The sequence below is a fragment of the Rhipicephalus microplus genome, chromosome 3, assembly GCF_043290135.1.
Source record: "Rhipicephalus microplus isolate Deutch F79 chromosome 3, USDA_Rmic, whole genome shotgun sequence".
In the NCBI taxonomy this organism is placed as follows: domain Eukaryota; kingdom Metazoa; phylum Arthropoda; class Arachnida; order Ixodida; family Ixodidae; genus Rhipicephalus; species Rhipicephalus microplus.
This window is the reverse complement of record NC_134702.1, coordinates 151,220,259-151,243,474: the sequence shown is the minus strand read 5'-3', so window position 1 is coordinate 151,243,474 and position 23,216 is coordinate 151,220,259.

The following is a 23,216-nucleotide window of genomic DNA, read 5'->3' as shown; positions in this document are numbered from 1 at the left end:
CTGTCCCCCTGGCCGCTTAACTTATTTGCACAAGTGGTTCTCACGTGCCTTCGAGCGCCTAATTTTAAAAAAATCATAAATCTTAATTTTGAACACCCGGTATATCACGTAGTAGTGAAATTCTTGTGGTAGCATATTCACAAAGCAAAAGTGCACATATTTCTCTTTATAACAATATTTAAACCTTGGGGTTATTGACTGGCTTTTTAAGAGGGTACTGGTACAAAAAATTGCAGAGTGCTGTTTTTTGGCAGTGAAAGACCAAGCCTTCAAAGCCTAGGAAATCTACTGCTAAGTGTGAGTGCACCTTGAAAAAGTAATTATATTTTTGTTTTTAAAAGCTAGTTTTGGCTCCTACTGTACCCTGACATCACAGCAAAGTACAAGTTTCTTGTCACGCGCTCACGCCATATATTGTAACGTTGTCATGGCTACTTTGCATTGGGCTCTGTTGATGATGCACGAGCAGCTATTTTGAATGTGTTGGTGATGTGCAAGTCGCTATTTTGGAAGTTTTCGTACCTGACGTTATCGCAACTAGCCATCCTGTTGCGGGGAGTCACCAAAATTAGCAGTGTTACCCGCTGTCATGGCAGTTTCGATGTCTGTACATTCCCTATAGTAAAATTAGGTTTAATATAAAAATAAAATATCAGTATTTGCTGAGCTTCATACTTGCTCATAGCCGCTTCTGTGTCTCAATTTGCATAACTGAGTAAACTTGGCTTCCAAAAAAAAAAAAAAGGTGTCAGTACCGCTTTAAGAAATTGTATGGAGTTTGCTTTGAGGAAGGACAAGGGAACTGCCAAATGAAAATAAACAATGCTGTTTGTCAGTTTCCATGGCATCTGTCACGTATGATGTCATCTGGCTCAGTTTGTTTCAGCCAGAGAGATAGACTCGTGAAGGGGGACACCTTATGGGGCACAAATGTACAACCTGCCCTGCCGCCGTGGTCTAGTGGCTAAGGTACTCTGCTGCTGACCCGCAGTTCGCGGGATCGAATCCCGCCTGCGGTGGCCACACTTTCGATTGAGGCGAAAATGTTGTAGGCCCATGTGCTCAGATTTGGGTGCACGTTTAAGAACTCCAGGTGGTCGAAATTTCTGGAGCCCTCCACTATGGTGCGTCTCATAATCATATGGTGGTTTTGGGACTTTAAACACCACATATCAATCAACTAAAGTACAACCTTCATCGCACACACACAGCAAACAATTACCCACAAGAGAATAAAGCTAACAACAAACATATAGTTCCCCAAAAAGAAAGACTGTGCACATCCTAGCATTCGAGACTCCTACGCTCGTCCCTATGGTCCCACTTAGCAACTAATGTCTCTAGAATGAATGTCTTAGAACTAATGTCTCTATAAGGTGTTGGTGGCTGATGCCGGAGGGGTGCTCATTGCGCCTGTCCATGCTGTTGATTTTGCTAGTGTACTCCGTCAACGAGCCGACGTACGCGACACCGTTTCCATACAGTAGTGGAGCTCATGGTGCCAGCAGGAACTTGGGGCACCTCCAAGACTGCTCTGGCCCGTGTGCCGTGGACATGGCAGGCGGGTTTCCGCGAGCCTGGGCTTGCTCGAGGTCCGTGGCGTGACGCTGACCTGTTCTGGCCACTCACTGCACCCCTTGCCAGCTGGACGACCGGATCACGAAGACAGTAGCCCCCCGAGGTACAATTTTTGGCGGCTCTCGAAGCGTTCCCGTCCTGGGACAGTATCCAGGCTGCAACTACCATCCGCCGTCTTTTCCGTCGTTTTCTGCCACCTTCCCTTGTGCACGCGCTCCTCTATTTTTTTTCTTTCAATTTGTTCTCTTTCTTGTGTGCTTTGCCTCTTTTTTCTTTTTTTTTTTGCTCTTTTTCTTGTCATCCCTGACAATGGCCTCCCACTTTTTGAGTTTTTGGCCGCTAAAAACTGCATTCTCAAAGGCCACCATGCGATACATCCCTTCGCTGCGTTTCACCGCCCCGACACTTCACTGCATCATCACCGCACTTCCTTGCACTACACCACACGTTTTTCCACTACACCACATTTCGCTGCACGTCATCAACACTTCAGTGGACGTCCCGGACACTTCACTGTGTTTCATTCTCCTTTCTCTGCAATGTCATACACAACCAGAATATTCGAAGGAATACCAATCATTTGCTCTGGTAGACATGTTATTGCCCAATTCAGCTCTGTTACACTCAATTAATCATTATTGTTGTAAGAAAAAATAGGTTTTGAACTATACACTGGAAAAAAGAAAAAAACTGCCTGATGACTTTCTACAACAGATCACATACCATCTATCTCAAGTTCACAACCAACCAAGCTGTTTACAAACTACTTAATTTCATTGTCCATAGTCTCGACTCCTTAATAAGCAACCGCTCATTCACCTGAACGCTCATGTTATAGCGCTCTATACCAAACGAATGGTAGATTTCACTGGCTCACAAGACCCATTTAAGGAAGACGTCTTGAAGCGTGTTCTGTGTGACGCGTGTCTACACGCCCGCATGAGAACATCAAAACGCTCAGCGCACTTCTAATACGTGACGCTGGAGGTGTTCAATCTGATGGCAAGGTGTTGCCTCCATGTGTGTCTAGACTGAAGCATACGAACAACGCCTTTCTGCACAAGAACTTCGCATGGCTCATGAGATTGTACCATACAGATATATTTAGGTGAAGAGGCTTGGGCAACCCTAGACACCACACAAAAGGAATCAGGTTCTTCCCTTCTCACACAATCATGTCCTTGCCCTTGCCAACTTGTGCCATCCTCAAAGACCGTGGCTGTGCCATGAGGCCACGGCAAGGCTCAAGACTAACATTACAGAGAGATTCTGTCTCAAGTCATGCAAAAACTGTTTTCAGCAGACAAATCTGCCCCTGTATTGCACTCCTTGCAGTCAAACTCCATATCTTTACTACTCGCCAGCTTCAACCGCAGCTGCAAATCTTCATATTCAAGTTCTTCCTGCACTTTTTTTTTTGGAGCCTTTTAACTTCAAGCCTACCCTTCTTTTCGCTCGTCTCCTGTTTCATCAGCTGCTGTCTAGCTTCTGCAATGCTGTTAGAAACAAGTAACTGCAGTTCCTCATCTATAATCTCCATTTTCCTCATCAAGTTAATATAAGCATGCTCATCTGCTCCTTAGCTTTCTCCGCTTGCTCTATTGCAGTCTCCTATGCCGTAGCAAGTTCTTCTGTCAATCTGTTTTGCTCCTGGCGGTAAAGCTCAATAATGCCTGCCATAGACAAACCTGTGGCATGTCCAGCCGCCAGTAACCGTTCAAGGTCCATCCCGCCCCTCAAAACAGTCCAGGGCACGTGACGAATTCAAATTAATCCTGGGCAGAATCGTCAAATGTCACTTCTAAGGTCTCCCGGCTCGGTTTGTTTGAGCAAGCGGAATGGACGCAAGAAGAGGGTACACAGGTTAGTGGCACGGTAGGGCAGCTGTGCGACCGATAGCCGTCACCTTCCAATCTGGCGTTCTTCTAGATGCGTACTGACTTGGAAAAGGGGACACACGTATGACGTTGCTGCAATGGGAAGTAGTACAGTAAAACCTCATTAATTTGAAATGCCTCCTAATTCGAAGGATTTCTGCAGTCCCGTATTTTCCAATTTGAAGCAGCGGCCGGCACCAGTCCGGTCAACTTGAAAACTTTGGGTGCCATGTGCCAGTTTTAGACCCCGATTTCACCACGAATCTACGGCAACGACGGCGATTAATTGCCACAAAGCAATGCAACGTATTGATACTAATGAGTGGCAGCTGAAGCACCCCAGTCTCACTACTTCTAGCGAAAAAATAGAAAGAAAAAAAAAACGATCTCGTGGTCAACCAAAATGCGCGCCTGCTGAAAGTGAACCGTGCTTCACTGCAACACAGCGGCGACACGCGGGCAGTTTATTGCATGTTTCTCACAACCTCAGCGAGTCATGGTTTACCCATTCTTTCTGGGATTGTAAAGCAATTAATAGAGAACAGTTTAGCGGGAATCGCAATGTATGCGAACGTTCGATTGCCGGTTGCTCCAGCAATTCGCGTCTTTGCACTGCTGGTGGAGTTTTTGCCAGCAACACCTACTTCGAAAACTAACTTCGAAAGTTTTAAAGAACATTTTTTTCAGCCAAAACACATAGTGAGCTGCGTCATACTGGCCATTAATAAATTCACTATTATAACACAAAGTATGTGTGAATGGTCGCATCATGATGGGCTGATATAGCGAGGAGCAGGCGACACGCTGCGCGCTTGTCACTACTGTGTTGCAGTGAAGATGTCTTGTTTTCTGCAGGTCCACATTTCAGTCGATCACGACCGCGTTTTCTTCTTTTTTTTGGTGGCAGCAGTGAAGCCATCCTTTCTCCATGTTCGCGGCAAAATAAAGACCAGGTATTGCTGGAAAACATAACCTTTAGAGCCCCAAGCTAGCCATCAGAGCAAACTACGAGCACCGATTACTTCGAATAGTTCCTTGCATCCCACTTTTTGTATGTTCTGTTAATTAGAAAACCTGCTTAATTCAAAGCTTTCTCGCCGCCCCAGTGACTTTGAATTAACGAGGTTTTGCTGTACTTAGTGTGTGGATTTTCGCCTGTGTATATGCTTTCTTGTATTAGCTACCCGTATCGTTCAGGGGAATGAAATGTGTTTTTGTGCAGGGTCCCTCCCTTCTTGCATCCATTCTGCTTGCTCAAACAAACCGAGCCGGGTCACATTGTACATGACAGCATGTTTTATTGCTTTCATTTGGACTTTTTCGCTTTACACAAGGGCAACAACTTGGTGGCAACAAATAAGCCACTGGAATAGGCTCTATTGTATGGCACACGTCCATGCAGTCTTTCTTGAATGTTCCCAATTTACAGTTCCCCATTACACCATACCTTGTTAACTAAAGGAACTTTGAACACTTAATTATTGATGTCAGAAGCAGTTGTAACTCATAGGTCACCCACCTTGGTAGGGTATGATTCCCAGCCATGGTTGTCACATTTTGATGGGGGTAAAACAAACATACACTCATGTGCTTAGATTTAGGTGCACATCAAGAACTTCTACAAAGAGTCTCCCACCATGACATGCCTCGTTCTCATATTGTGGTTTTGGCACAAAAAATCCTAACAGTTAATATTATTATTATTAGTGTAATATTATTGGCATATAGGTACATAAATGAAGTATGCATTTCCCCCATTAAGTGTAATTGAAAAATTCAGTCTTGGGGACCTGCCAACACAATTGAGAAGCTCGCCTAATTTTTGAGACTCCAGCATTCTTCAGTAGTCTCACGCTTTTTTCCCCTTTTATCCCAGTTTCTGCTCAACCGCTAGAAGCGCATGTAATGCTCAATTTTCAACCAGTTCATTTGTCTGCTCATAGACTCCAGAGGAATTTTTATTATTTATTTATTTATTTAGTACCCACAGCGCCAGAGGCATTACAGTGGGGGAGGGGTTTACAGTCAGTCTGGACAGTTCAATATTTTGTCATATATAAAGCGTGGAAAACGGTAATAGCAACAACAACAGCTACAGCAGATCGACAACATAAGTTATTCACAGCAGTATGCAGTATATGTGAGAAACAAGAACACTACAAGGTTGAGTCACTTCAACAGGAAAATTAAGTGATTTGATATCGGAGTATAGCCACAATTCCCTTCTGCATACAGTGTGAGGACAAAAGAAAAGAAGAACAAAAGATACGTACTGTGTGCTTTTCTTTTTCATGGAAATTGCAGTGCAGCGCTCATGAATTGAAACATGACAGTTTATGGTTAAAATGAACACAATTCCTGGCATCTTCATTTCGTATCACGTTATTGTTACTTCGACTCAAACGCTTACATCAGAGCCAACATTATCTTTAGTGGCCCGAATAATAACAATGTGATGATTGTACATGCTCGTCACTATACAGTTTAACCTTACTTTGATGAATTCGCAACGTGCCACAATTAGCACGTTATAACTGCTATTCTGCTATAGCCACAGCTGGCATTTACTGCAAATATGTGGTGTACTTACTTAAAACAAATAGCGTGCAAAATGGCATGACCTCATACAGTGGCACATAACAATATTACAGACTTCCAGAAAAATAGAGGATAAGTCGTGCACTTAACTTTATTGCACTTCAAAATAACAAACCAGTCACTCACGCAGACTTTACTATGAAGTCTGTAATTGGATGTCGGTGCTCTTTCCTGATGCAAACAATGGCCCGCTTTGCTGCGGCTGCTATGTTCACGACATCTTTGTCACACTTAGAGCGATGAGGTGGCCTGCCGTGTGCGACAAGAGGCAGGTGGGAAGGGCTTTTTGCGTGTGTTGCTGCAGGATGCTTGATAGGAGTTTCGTGCTGCTAAACACAGTGGTTGCATTGTGCAATATCTCACAACTGTCTTGTGCACTGTCGTGACATTGGCTTAAAGTGTTATTTTCTTACAAAGTTTGTCCGTGGCAGGCATATTTTGCCTTGTTGAAATGAGACTTAAAATACATCGGGTTATAGGAGGAGTTTCAAATGGAATTGTGATTTGGTCGTCATATCCATTATTTCGTTATAGCAAACTGCGTTATAACTAGGCTTAGCAGCACTAGAAGTGTACATGCACTGTTTTAGTTCTAGAAGCTCTGCATGTGGGTGTTCTTGCTTTTCACCCCTATCAATGTGCAGCTACTGTGGCCCGGAATCAAACCTGCACCATCTTGCTTTGCAAGACACTGTCATAGTTGCAAAGCCACCATAACGAGTCATGTGCACTATATACTCAGCAGGCTTAAATTTCTAGACAGTAAAGACTGCTTAGCATTCGTAGCCTGCAACATCAAATTTGATACTGATATATTGGGTTTAACATCCCAAAACCACCGTATGATCAAATTCTCAATCCCAAGAGCAGTTTAAGCCGACCACTAACAAAAACCTATCATCATCGTATACCACACAAGCCCTTTTCGTGCTCCTTTTTCTTTTCATCCTCTTCGTCATGTTTTGTTTGGCTCTCAGAACATGCGCCCTGATTGGTTCGGTGTCGATTACAGTAACTGTGTTGGGTGGAAGAATGAGTGCACGAAGAGAAGAAAAAAAAAAGAGAAAGGAAAAATAGAGAAAAACGAAAGGTAAGAAGCATGAAAAAAGAAATAGATATAGAAAGAAACGGGCACATGAATACATAGAAGCAAGACGGAAAAAGGAAGAGGTAGATATAGAGAGGCGTAAATAAAAGGAAAAAACGGGTGGAGATAGAAAAACATAAACATTGAGAAGGAGACAGAAAAATAAAAATAAAGAAAATCAAGGCAAACTGTCTAGTCCACACCGAATTCAGGCTTGTCACCACTAATGCAGAGTTGCCTTAGTTTGTTATGCACTCTGTTCAGTTAGCAATCAGTGCCTTTCGTAGGGTTGCTAGTAAATACATTGTCTCCCAGTAACTAACATGTACAATGAGAGGATGTACTCCACTCGCATCAACCAAATTAGAACCAGAAAATTGTCTTTATACAGTGGAACTTCGACTATATGTTTCCCCGCTTCGCGACGATCCGCATTGTAGGACGAATTGGTTTTATCCTGGCAAAATCCCCATAGAAATAATGTGTTAAAAACCTTGGTTATAAGGCGCAGTTTTGTGCCAACCCTGTATCTTAACGACGACTCTCAGATTCTGCCCCAAAGAAAAAGAAAACCTGTAGAAACTCGCATCAAACGGCGAAATGTGAACTTGCGTTTTGACAATTGGAAAAGTAGAAAGATAGAATGTTTTCTTTGAATGGAATACTTATTCTCCTGGAAGTTCATGCGCTTCTACATACGCCTCGATCGCGCGCGTACGCATCCGGGGTCGTTACCTAGTCAAGCTTTCTCCACACAGTGTAGCTTCAGCCAGCCGAAAAGCTGATATTTTTGCGTTTTCGGCTCGTATAAACTTTTTCTGGTTAACATATAGCTAATCTGCCTTCGTTGTACTCGCAGTCACAGGTTTATGCATGCACAAGGGCACGACGCAGCTATTTTCACCGTGTAAAATTACTTTCACTTGTCGTCAACATTCATAATAAGAGCGGGACACCACTAGTTGCACTTCACAGGGCAACAAATTACAGTGCGCACAGCTCTGTCACGCACGAAGGCATTCTATGCAAACTCGTCGTCCGTCGTCCTTGTGTGATAGCTATGACACTGTTACTGACTCTTTGACAGGAGGCTGTTGGCAATGCGGTTTCAGTTTCGTTAACATGCACTGGCAGTTTTTGGACTCTGCTTATCGGTAGAAAGATGCTCATTGGATTTGATTTTTTTAGGGTTGAGAATAAATATTCGCTTACACCTTCTCCTACTAAGCAATGCTACCGTTAGTTGTCACTGACAAGAATATTTTTATCTACATTCCTTGAAGAGGCACAGGGTCGTGCTCTAATTAATATTATTTATTAGAGGCACAAAGAGACGCAAGGTCGTGCTATAAATAATATTATTAATTTGTGCTGCACTAGCACTATGCTCATGGGTCCCGCCGCAGCGATCTAGTGGTGAAGGTACTCCGCTGCTGACCCGCAGGTCACGGGATCAAACCCTGGCTGTGGCGGCTGCACTTTCGATTGAGGCGAAAATGTTGTAGGCCCATTTGCTCAGATTTGGGTGCACGTTAAAGAAGCCCAGGTGGCAGAAATTTTCGGAGCCCTCCACTACGGCGTCTCTCATAACCACATGGTGGTTTTGGGACGCTAAACCCCACATATCAAATCGCTATGCTCATGGCCCTAATCACGCCCAGCTTTTTAAATCTTAAATAAATGAGAAAAATTAATTTTTTTCTCGTAGCTGATCGTGCTTAGGGAAACTGTTTATAAGTCTCTATAAAGTACTTATAATTTCTTTAACTAGATCGGAACAACGGTCTGTGACATCCTCGCGTATGTGTTGTTTTTCAGCCGTCGTACTGCCTTGCCTGTTGTTCCCCTTTGGATTGCTCTGCCAGGACACTGCAAGGTGAAATTCACTATGTAAGACGCTCTTTTAGTGCTACTTCACCTTTTCTCCTTTGCGGGTTCATGCTGCACTTTTAAACGCAGCATGTTTCCGAGGTTCCCCGCGACATACCTGCCGACTCTGCCGCATCGTCCGAGAGACTCTCGAATTATGACCTAGTCTCCTGATTGTACGAATGCTATCTCGAATCTCCCGGAAAGTTACCATCTCAGCAGATGGGCTTTTTTTTGTTCTTTAATCACGCTAGTATACGTCAGCCTTTCCTGCTGTGACTGTTGCGGTGCTGCGGAAGACCACAAGCCACTACGCTTCTGTAGTTCATTGTAACCACACTGCCGAGTACCGCTATGTAGGCACCGTAGTACCGCGCATCTGGACGGAAGCAGGTGGCCGCGAGGCCCGCTCTCCACCACACCGAAAGAAGGTGAGGGAAAAGGTACCACAACTTTCCATCTGTCTGCCTTGGCCTCCGCATTTTTTACACTAGGCTCACACTGGTTGCCTAGTCGTCAGTTTGTTACGGGCTTTTGGGGTCGCATGTTTCCCCAAGTTCAGTTGGACAATTGATGGCGGTGTCAAAAGCAAAGTACTTGCAAGTGTTTCTGGACTTGTACACAACTGAGTTTCCGTCCTTTGCGGATAGGGAGAAAGTATAGGTTAGTATCACGTGCGCCTTTGATGGAAGTGTTTTGCACGGCGGCAAAGCTGACATTTCGCTTCACAGAAGTATCGGAATTACGTTTGTGCTGGGGAATGGCAGGACATTAGAAGGTCCTAAAAGAGCTGGGAAGACCATGCGATCTGCACAGAATGCCTATTCTTGGGCTTTCTTATGGAGTACTGCCTGCCACTGAGCGTAAGTTATTATGCAGTACCGTTGTTGCCGAAAGTGTTCTAGAAGTGCGAGGACGCGTAGCAATACGAGTGCCGACGTACATTTAATAACATCTGCTATCTTCGGGGAAATGGCTGCAGATATCGAAAACACAACATATAGAGGCTGTGAAATGCGCTTCATTCATAACGACAGCGCGCCGCTAATGTCTCTCTGTAATTCCCAATGTGAAAAAAAAAGAGACTTCCCCCCTTTCCACTTTTTCATTGCAGTCTCCCGAATTTAGGTGCTGCTAGGTTGGAAGGTACCATTTGCAAAAGCCAGTGCTGTATGAAAGAAGCAGAATTTGTAAGTTTATGAAACTTCTAGTTGTGTGCACGCTTGAGATGATCATGCTTGTTATGCAGTGGTACCCAGCTTATTTCTATAACAACATACAGTGATAGAGAAATTATGTTAATTTTGTGGCCATTGTTTATTTTTGTGATTAGAGATTCGCACACGTGCAGGTTTGCCAGGAGTACCACTCTTCTCAGCCAGAAGTGTCAGCAGCATTGGAGCGTACGTGCGCTGTCCCAAGACTACTTGACTATCATGTAATGTAGTATCTTCACTTCGGCATTCTTCGCCCCGCCACAGTGGTCTAGTGGCTATGGTACTCGGCTGCTGACCTGTATGTCGCGGGATCAAATCCCGGCTGTGGCGACTGCATTTCCGATAGAGGCGGAAATGTTGTAGGCCCGTGTGCTCAGATTTGGGTGCACGTTAAAGAACCCCAGGTGGTCAAAATTTCCGGAGCCCTCCACTACGGCGTCTCTTATAATCAAATGGTGGTTTTGGGACGTTAAACCCCACAAATCAATCAATCAATCACTTTGGCATTCTGTTTTTTTTTTCTGGTACTAAATGTGTGTCTTCAAAGGGTTTGGGAAACGCCTTGGTGCAATGTCAGAGCCACTTGCATAATTATCATGACCACCATTGTAAACCATTAGGGGATATTAAAGGTACATTAAAGAGAAACAATGGGATGTCTTGCATTGATAAACTGCACTCTGGAAACTGTAATGTCATAAGTTTCACTGTCATAAGTTCTTTATTATATTAGCGAAGGAAATCAAGGTCGAAGTTCATTTTTAAATTTCTCGTCGGAATAGCAATATTACAGACTTCCAGAGAAATGGAGGATAAGTCGTGCACTTAACTTTATTGCACTTCAAAATAACAAACCAGTCGCTCACGCAGACTTTACCATGAAGTCTTTAAATGGATGTCGGTGCTCTTTCCCGATGTGGTCCTCAGAGCTTTAAGTTACAATTAAAACATGCAAAATTCGTCTTCTTTGACAAGCTAAACACAGATCTGAATCACAACCCAAACTTTTTTTGGAAGTATGTCAAGAACAGCAGAAAAATTGACACAGCTATCCGTGACCTCCTAACTGAGGAAAAAACTATTAACGGATGATTTGGAAAAAGCTTAAGCATTCAATGCCTACTTTCAGTCAGTGTTTTTAACAAGGACTGAACCCTCACTAATAATATTTTCTAAAAATATTGGTTATGAAATGGCGGCAATTGAAATCGACTACACTGATTTGGATAGTCTCCTGCATACTCTGGACACCTCCAAGGCTACGGGGCCTGATGGTATATCGTCTCGCGTACTTAAAAGATGTCACGTTGAACTTGGAAGGAAAGGGCCCACCTAGGGAGCCTACATACGCCGCGCCTTCGTCGTTTAGGGTGGCGACAGCAGAGTCCAAGGCTGCCTAACGGTGGCTGCGGGGGCCGCCAAACTTGACGGGCCGTCATATTGGTCCCCTAGTGCCTGCCCGAGCCAAGGAGCTGGCATGCGCCGCGCCTCCGTAGGCGCGGAACAGACTATCTCTAGAACGAGCTGCTTCGAAACGATCGTACGTGATTAGCGGTTATCGCCAAGAAGCTTTCCAAAAACTTCCTGCTGCTAGGAACAGTTGAGATCGCGGGATTATTCGTTTAATGCGGCATTCACGTCCTTGGTAAATGCTTGCCAGTGCCTCCTTTGGAGGCACTAGCTGCACGTAGAAGCGCGGAAATGGCCGGGAATTTTATGTCTCCTTGCTTCGCCGTCGTTCTTAACCCGGAAAGGTTCTGTGTTTAGGTAATTGCACGATGACGCCCGATTAGAGAGACTGTAATTTCATTTTCAGTTTTGGTTTTTGCCTTTTATATCCTTTAATTGTTTTTGCACTATTATCCTTTTATTTATTATGCACTATTATTCAATTACACATTTTTGTGCAGATACAAGGCACTACATAATATTAGGCTACCCCGCAAATGCTTTAGCATAGAAAATATCGGTGTGGTAGTAAAGTTTCTGATACAAGAAAAATGGCCCTCACAGACTAAACCACTGTTGCCCATAGAACCTCCCCAGCCTATGCTTGAATCGTTCTGCCCGTACTGGGCACGTGCCCAATGTGTAATTTAACATGTTTACACACACTAACAAAAATATTGTTGAGGTGGCAACACAAAATATTACATCTATGGCTGAACATCCAAGTCATCATGCCTTGTAGCGTACTTTTATTACACGCATAAAGCAAGACAAAATTCACGTAAAATTATTTTATTGCACTGCTTGCGTGACATGCAGATGCCCCCTTCTTGAACAACAGGCGTACATGGGAAATACAACAAACACGTAAAGTAAATGTGTCCGAGCTAATAAAGGCATCGAATTTCAAGAAGCACTCTATGTAGCAGACTAATGCATGTAAAAGTGATATCACTCATTTGTGACTTTTTTCCAATGAAGCTGTTGAAAAAAAACTGAACACACAGGCAACGAGCAAGATTAAAGCCCAGATGGGCTACACAGGTGGACAATGCTGATGAGACCAACGCAGAGATAACTAATGAAAGAGAAAGCAAGTAGAGAAGAATACGGCTTGCTACACTGATGACAGTGAGAAGAAAGCTTTTTACACAACGACTGCATAAGGGGGGGGGCCCTGTAGCGCTATCATCACCATCATTTTTTCTTGATCACTGCGCCGCGCCTCTCGTGCAGCTGATGCTAGCTCGAGCTGAGCGAGGATTAGAACGAGCTTCTGGCCTGGCGGTTCGGGACGTAGACAGCCACCGCGGCTCCGCTTCAGGCCTAGAATAAAGTGGCGAGATCGGCACGGCCCCATCGGCCGCCTTCAACGTCGTCTCACGTCTCTTCTTCTCTCGTCGCTACATTGGTGACCCGGAGAACACGCCCTTTGCCGAACGGCCCGCTGCCATGTTCCCGCAACTCTGCCCGCCAGTGCCGCCGTTCCAATCGACTTACCCCAAGGTATGGTTTATGCAGCTTGACGCCGTTCTTGCGGCGAATGGCATGACGGACCAGCTGCTGATGCACGCCATTCTTCTCGACGCCCTTCCGGTAGAGTTGCGCCATCTCGCTGCCACTTCAAGCACCAGCCCGCAGCCTTACGATGCCCTCTGCACTGCGGTGCTCGCCCGCACCGGCAACACATACCGTCCGCTTCCGTTTACCCGCACCAGGCAGGCTTCCCAGGCGTCGCAGAGCAAGGTACGAACCGGTCTGCAGCCCTCCATTGACCGCTACCTTGGTACCCCGGTTTCGACTACTTCTACACCTGATCCGGTCGCAGAAACATCCACTGCTGCACCTGATCACGACCGCGAGGTAGAAGACTCCCCCACTGCGACTGACCTTCCCTCCGCGAGGTACATTCCCTCAGAGCCCCCGTGCGGAGCTTCATCACACGTACCTGCCACCTGCACGTTTTCCACGAAAGCGACGGCACGCGACACCGTGGCCCCACCAGACTCCATGACGACCTCGGCTGTGCCAGCTGACCTTCCTGCAGACTCCCCGCCTGTCCCGGCGCCTGTGGAGGCCCGCGGCACCACTCGCACCGTGGACCCAGAGCCCACTGTGACACTCCACGCCATCAGTTTCCCCTGCACACCGGTGCCTGCTGCTCAGGGCCTCGTGGACTGCCGGCGCCTACTGACATCATTCTCGATGTGTCCTGTGGGGGTTCGGGCCCCTGGGCATGCACGGCTGGACGTGCGCACGGCTGGACGTGCGTGATGCTGTGGCGATGTCGGGGGGTCCCGAGGGCCGCACGCCTGGCTCACCGCGGGTGGAGCACACCGTGCGTGCCCCAACGGATGCACAGTTAGGCCATCCGCCTGCCACTGCGTGCGCGTGCTTGAGCATTTCGGCGCCGTCGACGGCCCACGACGGCTGTGACGCTGCATGCCCGCCGCTCGGTCTCGCATCACCGGACATCGGGTTTGGCTCGAACAGCGCGACGACTCATCGGCGTACGCCTACGCGTCGCGCGTCGTAAGAGGTCGGGGAAAGCGGTCTGTCAGTGCCCTTTGGGTCGGCTCGTTGTCACTGTAAACCATGTCGAACTTCGTCGGTCCAGAGGGCACCGTTTCAGACTTATCTGCACCCTGCTCGGCCGACCAGGTGGCCGCCGCGGCCGGTGATGTGCCACCGGAAGCGACGGTACCGGCACGGTGGGCGCACTGCCAGGGTTGACCGCACTCCCTGTCTTCGTTCCCACCAGCTCCAACGTGGAGGTAACGCTGGACCCTCTGGACTGGCCGTGCTGCGCTCACGCTGCAGTTCATTTTTTGAGCATCAGTGTCCGAGTGCGCGCGACAATCGGCCGCGCCGGGGTGGCCCGTGTGTGTTCTCGGCCCTTGGCCATTTTTCACCTTGTTGTTGGTGCTCGCTGTGGACAAGGGTGTCCCTTCATCACGACCCTCGCCCGCTCCTTCCAACAGCGTGCCTGCCTGGCCACCCTCGTCCGCTGCGCCAATCCCAGTGTCGCTGCCAGAGACCGCTGCCTACTGATGGCCCATAAACGTTGACAACCTGGACTGGCCAAATGAACACTTTATGGATTGCCGTTCATGTATATAGCATTTGTCACTCTCTTTCTTTTTCACATGCCTTCAAATCGCGCAAGTAGTACTTTGACCACAGATACATACATGAACTAAAATATTGGGGGAAATAAATCGATAAGAAAATCCCCCAAGCCCCACTGGGTTAATTTAAATTACCCCACTGAAAATTACATGACATTAGTCGAGAATAAAAACATGTCGTGAGCGACTGGCACAATGGAGAGCAACGTCTCAAGAGAAAGGTGCAATGTGAATGAAGGCACACCAGTGTTCCTGATTTTGAATGCTTTTTTCGGGCCGGTACTGAGGAACAGCAAAAGAAAATGTTAGCATTAAAATATTTTACAGCTATTTTGAACACACTATAATGTAAATTATACAAATAAGCATCAATTTTCCTTTATCATCATTTTACGGCAATAAAGCTGCATAGAGTCCTTAACAAAGGCAGTCCTAAATTATGATTGAACGTACCACCCAAGTCGTTCAAGTGTCCTCACATAAAAAAAAATTATCGCAGCTGCGTACGCTCTACTGTTCTAGCTCGCTGCTGAACTACTCCAAGTTTGCCGCAGCACAGGTTTTGCTTGCTGCCCCATTTACGCTGTGTTTATGCTGCTGCCTGAGGTAAATCTTTAGTCTTGTTCGGACATATTTTTTGAGAAGCAGCTTCTCTACAGTAGGCTTGTGCAAACTGCAACATTCCAAGTGCATTTTTACACACTTCTGCAGGGCACTTAGAATGCTTGAAAATGGTTTTTTCACCTTCATGACTTCACCCATTTCAGGAAAAGTTTTGAAGTTTTCTTCACAATCCATCAAAATTGTCATTACAGACATGCTCGGCTGGATGAGATTTCCGGCATTTTTTACGTATTCCTTCAACTGGATGAGGCTGCTGTATTTCCCAGGAGCACTGTCAGTCAGTACTGCTTTACAGCTTTTGCAGTTGTCTATAAACTTTAAGACAGACCTCAGAAGGAAACCACCGATGTACGCTACAATGTCGCACTCTGCTTCCGTCAGGCCAATCACAAACAAGTTCTCTAACTCCTCAGCCTGCTGAATGGGGTCTTCCTCTAGCTTTTTTAAGCTTGGAAGCTTTTTCAAGCAAGTCAGCCAGATGACTGCTGTCGTCAATGTTGTAGCTCGAAGTCTTATGGGTGTGTACAAACTGGCTGACACAAATGGCCTTCAGTGCACATTTAACATCATACGCATTTGGAACTGGCTTCTTCAATCTCACAACTGAAAAAATGTTTTCTAGGCAATCTTGTATCAGCCTAGCAGTGAGGAGGTACAAGTACCCACGCCTCGCCTGAAGCTCCTCTGACAGGCGCAGCACAACAGTCGTCGACACCAAAAGACCGGCCTGCGATGGCTTCCAGTGTGCAGTTGCTCCCACGTTCATCCGAGTGAACGTAGCACATGCCAGCTGCAATGTACCAACTGCTTCCTGGTGCTTTTCGCGGTCAAAATGACTTAAAGCAACGATGGGTTGTCGTGATGACATTAAAGTGTACCACTTAGTGACAAGGTCAAAAAACCAGGCAGTTGCTTCAGCTTCCGGCTTCAAGATCTTGAGCTTGATTAGGTGGGCAAACGTGACAGCAAGTGGGCTTCTGGAGGATCACCTCTCACGAATTCAGCAGTGTCATGAGGAAGAGCATCTGGCTGTAAAACGGCTGCTGAAACATGAGCACTCAACTGAACACCGTTCTCAAATCTCGTTATGTCGCAAGGATCCATAGGCAGCTGTGGAATGTCTCCAGATGGGCAAACACGTTTGGTGTTAGAAGAATTCGCAGGTTTCATGGCAGAAGTGCGCTTCTTCGGGGACTTCCGGTGTTTTGGAGCATCTGGAAAAAATTAAACATACGAACATTACTACAATAACATGCTTGCCTATGCAATCTCACTCAGCAAACAGTTCCAATACTCATTTTCGCTTTGCAGACTAAAAATTACAAGCAAAATGTTATCATGCACTTTCTTGCATGGTCTGCACCACACAAAGCATATTACTGTTCCTTATAGATGTTTCGAGTAAAAAATAAGAGCGAAACGCCACAGTGAAATTGAGGCAATGCATTTAGATGAGCTTGTCTTTTCTCTGAATGACCCAAACTAGATTCACAAATTCAAAGGAAAATTAAATTTGTGTCCATATTACGGCTTGATATAACGAGTTCAGATATGTTCTTACCACGATAGGGAAAAAGAGTTGGGACAGCATCCGGCCTCAGCTTTTTCAGTCCATCTTGTGGGTGCTGCTCAAAACTTGAATCTTAAAAATGTGCCTAGAATAAAAAAAGTCAATCTTAACAATATTTGAAAACCACATAATGGATTTGAGTTACTCGCTAGCGAGGCAGAATGCCTGCTTTCGTGCGTTTTTTATCTTTTGGAATGGAAATAATTGAAGTATGGGAATTTTTATGGGGCGGCTCGCCACAGAAATCTTTGCAGACTTTAGTGACCCCCTCCTACGCAGTTTGGCAGTGTTGCAAGAAAGAATCAATCATATATTCCACCCCCGCGCGGAATATCAGCACTCTGACACTCTTCCCGTCAGGGGACACCTTGTAAACAGGGTGGCTAGTTTTTCTAATGCAATCTGTCCTCCATCTTTCAGCAAATCTGATGTTACCTGATCCTCACCAGCAGCTTTGCCTCTTTGTATGCTTTCGAAAGCTTTTTTTTTTTTCTTATAGTATTAAGGTCGTGGTTGTCCCCGCTACTGTACAGATCTCTGTAAAACTCCTCCGCTATTTTAACTATCCTATCCATATTGGTAGTTATTTTGCCTTGTTTATCCCTTAGTGCATACATCCGATTTTTTCCTATCCCAAGTTTCCTCTTTACTGCTTTGACGCTTCCTCCGTTTTTCAGAGCGTGTTCAATTCTCTCCATGTTATACCTTCTTATATTGCATACCTTACGCTTATTAATCAACTTCGAAATCTCTGCCAATTCTATTTTGTCTGTTGTACTTGAGACTCTCATGATTTGACGCTTCTTAATGAGATTCTTCGTTTCCTGGGAAAGCTTGCCAGTGTCCTGTCTAACTACCCGGCCTCCAACTTCCACTGCACACTCCGTAATGATACTAGTCAGATTATCATTTATTGTATCTATGCTAAGGTTGGTTTCCTCACTAGGAGCCCAGTACTATTTATTTATTTTTATTTATTTATACAATACTGCAGACCCTATTTGGGTCCAAGCAGGAGGGCAAATACATGAATATAAATATACACATACACACACACATATATACACACATATATATATACGCATATGCATATATACATGAACAGCAATCACAAAAAAAATGAAAGGAGAAAGTCACGACTAAACAAGATGTACACTGAAAAAATACGAAAAACATAATCAATGAAAACAACGTCAGAAAGAGATAACAGAAGTAAGAACACATTGCATGCGCATAAACATTTGCCTATACCCCCGCAAGACACTTGAAATACAAAAAATAGAATTGAAATACAAAAAAAGGAGCACTAAAAATAAGAAATGAAAGATTAATCAACATGACAATGGCGAACATCAAGTAGATATATGTTCAATGGAGTCTGTGCTTATTAGTTGTGATAAATGCAGATTATTCCAATCGTTTATAGTGCGCGGAAAGAAAGAATATTTGAAAAGGTTAGTTCTGGTCTTATATGGTGTTAAAGAAAATTCGTGACGATGCCGTGTTCGACGTGCTGCAAGTGGTGTCAGATACGCGTGTGGGTTTAGAGAGAAAGAGTTGTTTTTCAGTTGGTAGAGAAGTTTTAGCCTGTGTATTTTCCTTCGAAGCTGAAGTGTCTGGATATTATGCTGTTTCATTAGGCTAGTGGGATAGTCAGTTATTCTGTATTTAGAGAAAATGAACCTAACTGCTCTGCGTTGAATCATCTCTAGAGCGTTTATGTTAGTTTTTGTGTAGGGATCCCATACGATGCTTGCATATTCTAGTTTCGGGCGAATGAGTGAAGTGTAGGCTAGCATTTTAGTAAAATGAGGAGTGTGCTTTAGTTTGTGCCTGAGGATACAGTTTTTTGAAGGAGGAGTTACATATGTTGGAAATGTGGTTATTCCAACTTAGGTCACTGGTTATCGTGATTCCAAGATACTTGTATTGGTTTACTTTGGTGAGCGGTGTAGATCCTAGGTTATAAGCAAACGACATCATATTGATTTTTTTTGTTATAGACATGTAGACTGTTTTTTCTTTGTTCAATTCCATACCCCATCGCCCGCACCACGACAAGATGTTTTGAAGGTTAGAATTAAGCATTAATTGATCATTAAGAGAACAAACTTCGTTAAACACTATACAATCGTCTGCGAATAGCCTAGTTTGAATAGGGGGAACAATTTCGTTAATGATGTCATTTATATATATTAGAAATAGTAAATGTCCCAAAACACTACCCTGGGGTACTCCAGACGTTACTGAAAGTTCATTAGAAGAGTAATTACCAATTGATACAAACTGTTTGCGATTATACAGATAAGCTGCTACCCAGTTAACTATATATGCGGGAAGGTTAATTGACTGCAGTTTTTCAATAAGTTTGCTGTGAGGAACAAGGTCAAACGCTTTCTTAAAGTCCAGAAATATCACGTCGATTTGGCTCGACTTGTCAAGTGTACTAGCAAAGTAGTGAATAATTGTCGTTAATTCTGTTACAGTCGATAACCCTTTGCGAAAACCATGCTGATGAGGAGAAAGTATATTGTTATCATTTAGAAACTTTGTTATTTCTTTAGCAATAATATGTTCAACTAATTTGCAGCACGTGGACGTTAATGAAATGGGTCGATAATTGGTTACTTGTGCTGTGTTGCCCTTTTTCGGAATGGGAACGACACGCGCAGTTAGCCAATCTGCAGGAAGAATAGCTGACAACGAGGAACGAAAAATGATTACCAGAAAGGGGGCTAACGCTTCAGCATATCTGCGCGGAAAGGCATTCGGTATGTTGTCTGGTCCTGGAGATGATTTAATTTTAAGGTTCAGTAACATTGATACCACACCTGGTTGTGATACAATATCAGTGTTCGAGTCACATGGCAAGCGATTAGGGTTTACAATGGTATTAGAACTAGAAAATACACTTTGAAAATAATGATTAAAGCGCTCTGCGAAACATTGCTTATCGACAACGACGAGGTCTTCGTGAACGATTTGGTCGATTGAGTTTGTTTTCCTGCTTATAAAAGACCAAAATTTTTGGGTTGCCGTGCGAACGAAGTTTGGCAACGTGTGCTGGAAATACCAGCGCTTAGCTAGCTGTACTTCAAGGTTTAATTTATCTTGCATTTGGTGAATAATCACACGGGAGGCTTGCCGTCGCCTTAGGTGCTTCACTTTCCTTTTGAGGTGCAAGATTTCTCTCGTTATCCAAGGAGTAGTTGTCGATGCTTATTTAGTTTTGTTGGGAATAAAGTTGCTAAGACAGTAAGCAATAATTTGTTTCAACTCATCCCAAAGTACAGCAGTATTGTTGCTTTGAAAATTTTCAAGGCATAGTTCCAGATAATCCAAAACACTTTCATCTCTGGCACAAGAGAAATCATTAACAGTTATCGTTTTACATTTGCTGGTGTTAGGTACCTTCAAAGAAAAAGAACAGTATACTAAATTGTGATCAGAAATTCCGGGATCAACCGATACAGAAAAGTTTTCTAATGAACGACTAATAAACACAAGGTCCTGTATGGATGCTGACATACCACAGGTGCGCGTTGGTTGTTTTGAAGCAAGACTGAATTTCTGTATTTTCCCTCTCACTGCTAGCTCATTGATTGGCTTCTTGCGAATCAGTTTCTGTCGTTCCTTCTTCAAGTCTAGGCGAATTCGTGACCGCACCAATCTATGGTCACTGCTTCGTACCTTGCGGTTTCCTCCTTTTCGGTAGAAGGTATTCAAAATCCACAAATTACTGCGTTCTGCGAATTCTACTGGTAGCTCTCCTCTGGCGTTTCTAGTTCCGATGCCATAATCTCCTACTGCATGGTCTCCAGCCTGCTTCTTCCCTACCTTTGCATCATGTCTCCCATCAGTATAATATACTGTGTTTTTACCTTACTCGTTGCCGATTCCACGTCTTCATAGAAGCTTTCGACTGAAGCGTTCATGGCTGGATGTAGGCGTGCAAGCCTGTACCACCTTCATCTTGTATCTTTTATTCAGTTTAATTACGATACCTACCAAGCTTTCATTAATGCTATAGTATTCCTCTATGTGGCCAGCTATGTTTCTGTGAATTGGGAACCCCACTCCCAGTTCTCTTCTGTCAGCCAAGCCCCAATAGCAAAGGACGTGTCCATTCTGTAGCACCGTATAGGCCTCATCTGTCCTCCTAACCTCACTGAGCCCAATTATATTCCATTTAACACCCTCTAGCTCCTCGAATAGTACAGCTAGACTTCCCTCACTAGATGAGGTTCTAGGGTTAAACGTTGCCAAGTTGAGGTTCCAATGGCGGCCTGTCCGGATCCAGAGATTCTTAGCACCCTCTGCTGCGTTGCAGATCTGACCGCCGCCGTGGTCAGTTGCTTCGCAGCTTCTGGGGACTGAGGGCCATGAGTTATTTGACGTATGCATGTGGGAGGTAGTGGCCAGATCCTGCACCACGGTGGCCAATCCTTCTCTGGTGAGGGAGTGTGTTCCCGGCGATGGTTACTGGTGAGGCCGCACCCCAGGCCTCTTAATGCAGTTCCATGACCACGCGGATTTTTTTTTTCATCCTGTTGGGAGCTGCGTGGCACCGGGATTTGAGCCACGGGCCTTTTGCATGCGAGGCGGATGCTCTGACCACTACGCCATCGTCAATGCCCTCTGTGCCCATCGTCAATGCCCATCATCAACTGTTCACTGTGTACTTATAGCAACTACTGGTGTCTGCAGATGAATGTCACATATGTACGTTTTTTACAGTTGTTAATGAACCTCATTATCCATGCACTATCTCTCAATGTGGTTGAAAGTAAATAACCTGTAGGCACTGCGCCAACAAAAGTAAAAGTTTAAAAAGAAAAAAAAAACCCAGAAAAAGGACAATTAGGCTCCCACACGGAAGCCTTGTTCACAATGAAGTGAAAGCATGTGTAAAGCAGTTCGCCTTATGTATGATTCAATATATCACGCAGGCAGCGTGCATATACTGATGGCAGATTACTATCGCTCCTGTTTAAAGTGCTTGGAGTGGTTTGTATCACGAGTGCCTCAAGATAAAGGTGCCATGATAGTCCTTTTTCTCTAGCGAGAACACGTGCCTTGCCCCAATCGATTGTGTGACCACCTGACGCATGCTCGGCCAAGGCACTGGATTTAACATTTCCTTTCTTAACATCGTAAATGTGCTGATTGAGGCGCCGTTCAAAGTCACCACTTTCACCGATATACCTATAGTCACAATCTGCGCAAAGGACGGCGTACACCACACCACGGAACTTCACTTTGGCTAATCTGTCTTTCTTATTTAAAAGCGATTGTCATAGCTTTTGGTCCGGGACATGTGCCACATAAACGCCGAAGATGTGCCACAGGAATGCAGAATATGGCCGACGGCTTCGCTTATGGAGGGAATATACGGTATTCCCGCACGCTTTTCACCAAATGCAGCAGAGGGCAATTGTGCACGTGCGATTTGTCGTTCACCGGTACTTAGCTACAAAGCAGAAACCTGGAGACTTACAAGGAGGGTTCAGCTTGAATTGAGGACGACGCAGCGAGCAATGGAAAGAAAAATGGTAGGTGTAACTTTAAGAGACAAGAAGAGAGCTGAGTGGATTAGAGAACAAACGGTGGTTAAGGATATCATAGCTGAAACCAGAAGAAGAAATGGACATGGGCCGGGCATGTAGCGCGTAGACAGGATAACCGCTGGTCGTTAAGGGTAACTAACTGGATTCCTAGAGAAGGCAAGCGGGTTAGGGGGAGACAGAAGGTTAGGTAGGCAGATGAGATTAAGAGGTTTGCGGGTATAAATTGGCAGCAGCAAGCACAGGACCGGGTTAACTGGCGGAACATGGGAGAGGCCTTTGTCCTGCAGTGGACGTAGTCAGGCTGCTGCTGCTGCTGATGATGATGATTTGGCGTTCAACAGCGTTCAAGAAGGAATTTAGACAGCCACAGGCCAACAATTCACGTTGCACCAAGTGTACCTCGACTGCGTAGTCTTCTTTTCTTGTGCAGATTTTCTGCGCGCGTCGTAGAAGTGTAGAAACCACGGCTATTTTGTGAGAAGCGGGCTGCATGCTATCAAAGTGCAAGTAACAACCTGTGTGGGTCGTCTACCTGAACACGCCAAACGACAAAATGGGCCCTTTTCTTTCAATGAACATATCAAGGAATGTGAGCTTTCCTTCGACTTCCATCTCCACCGTGAATTGAATTGCTGCTTCCATGCTGTTCAGG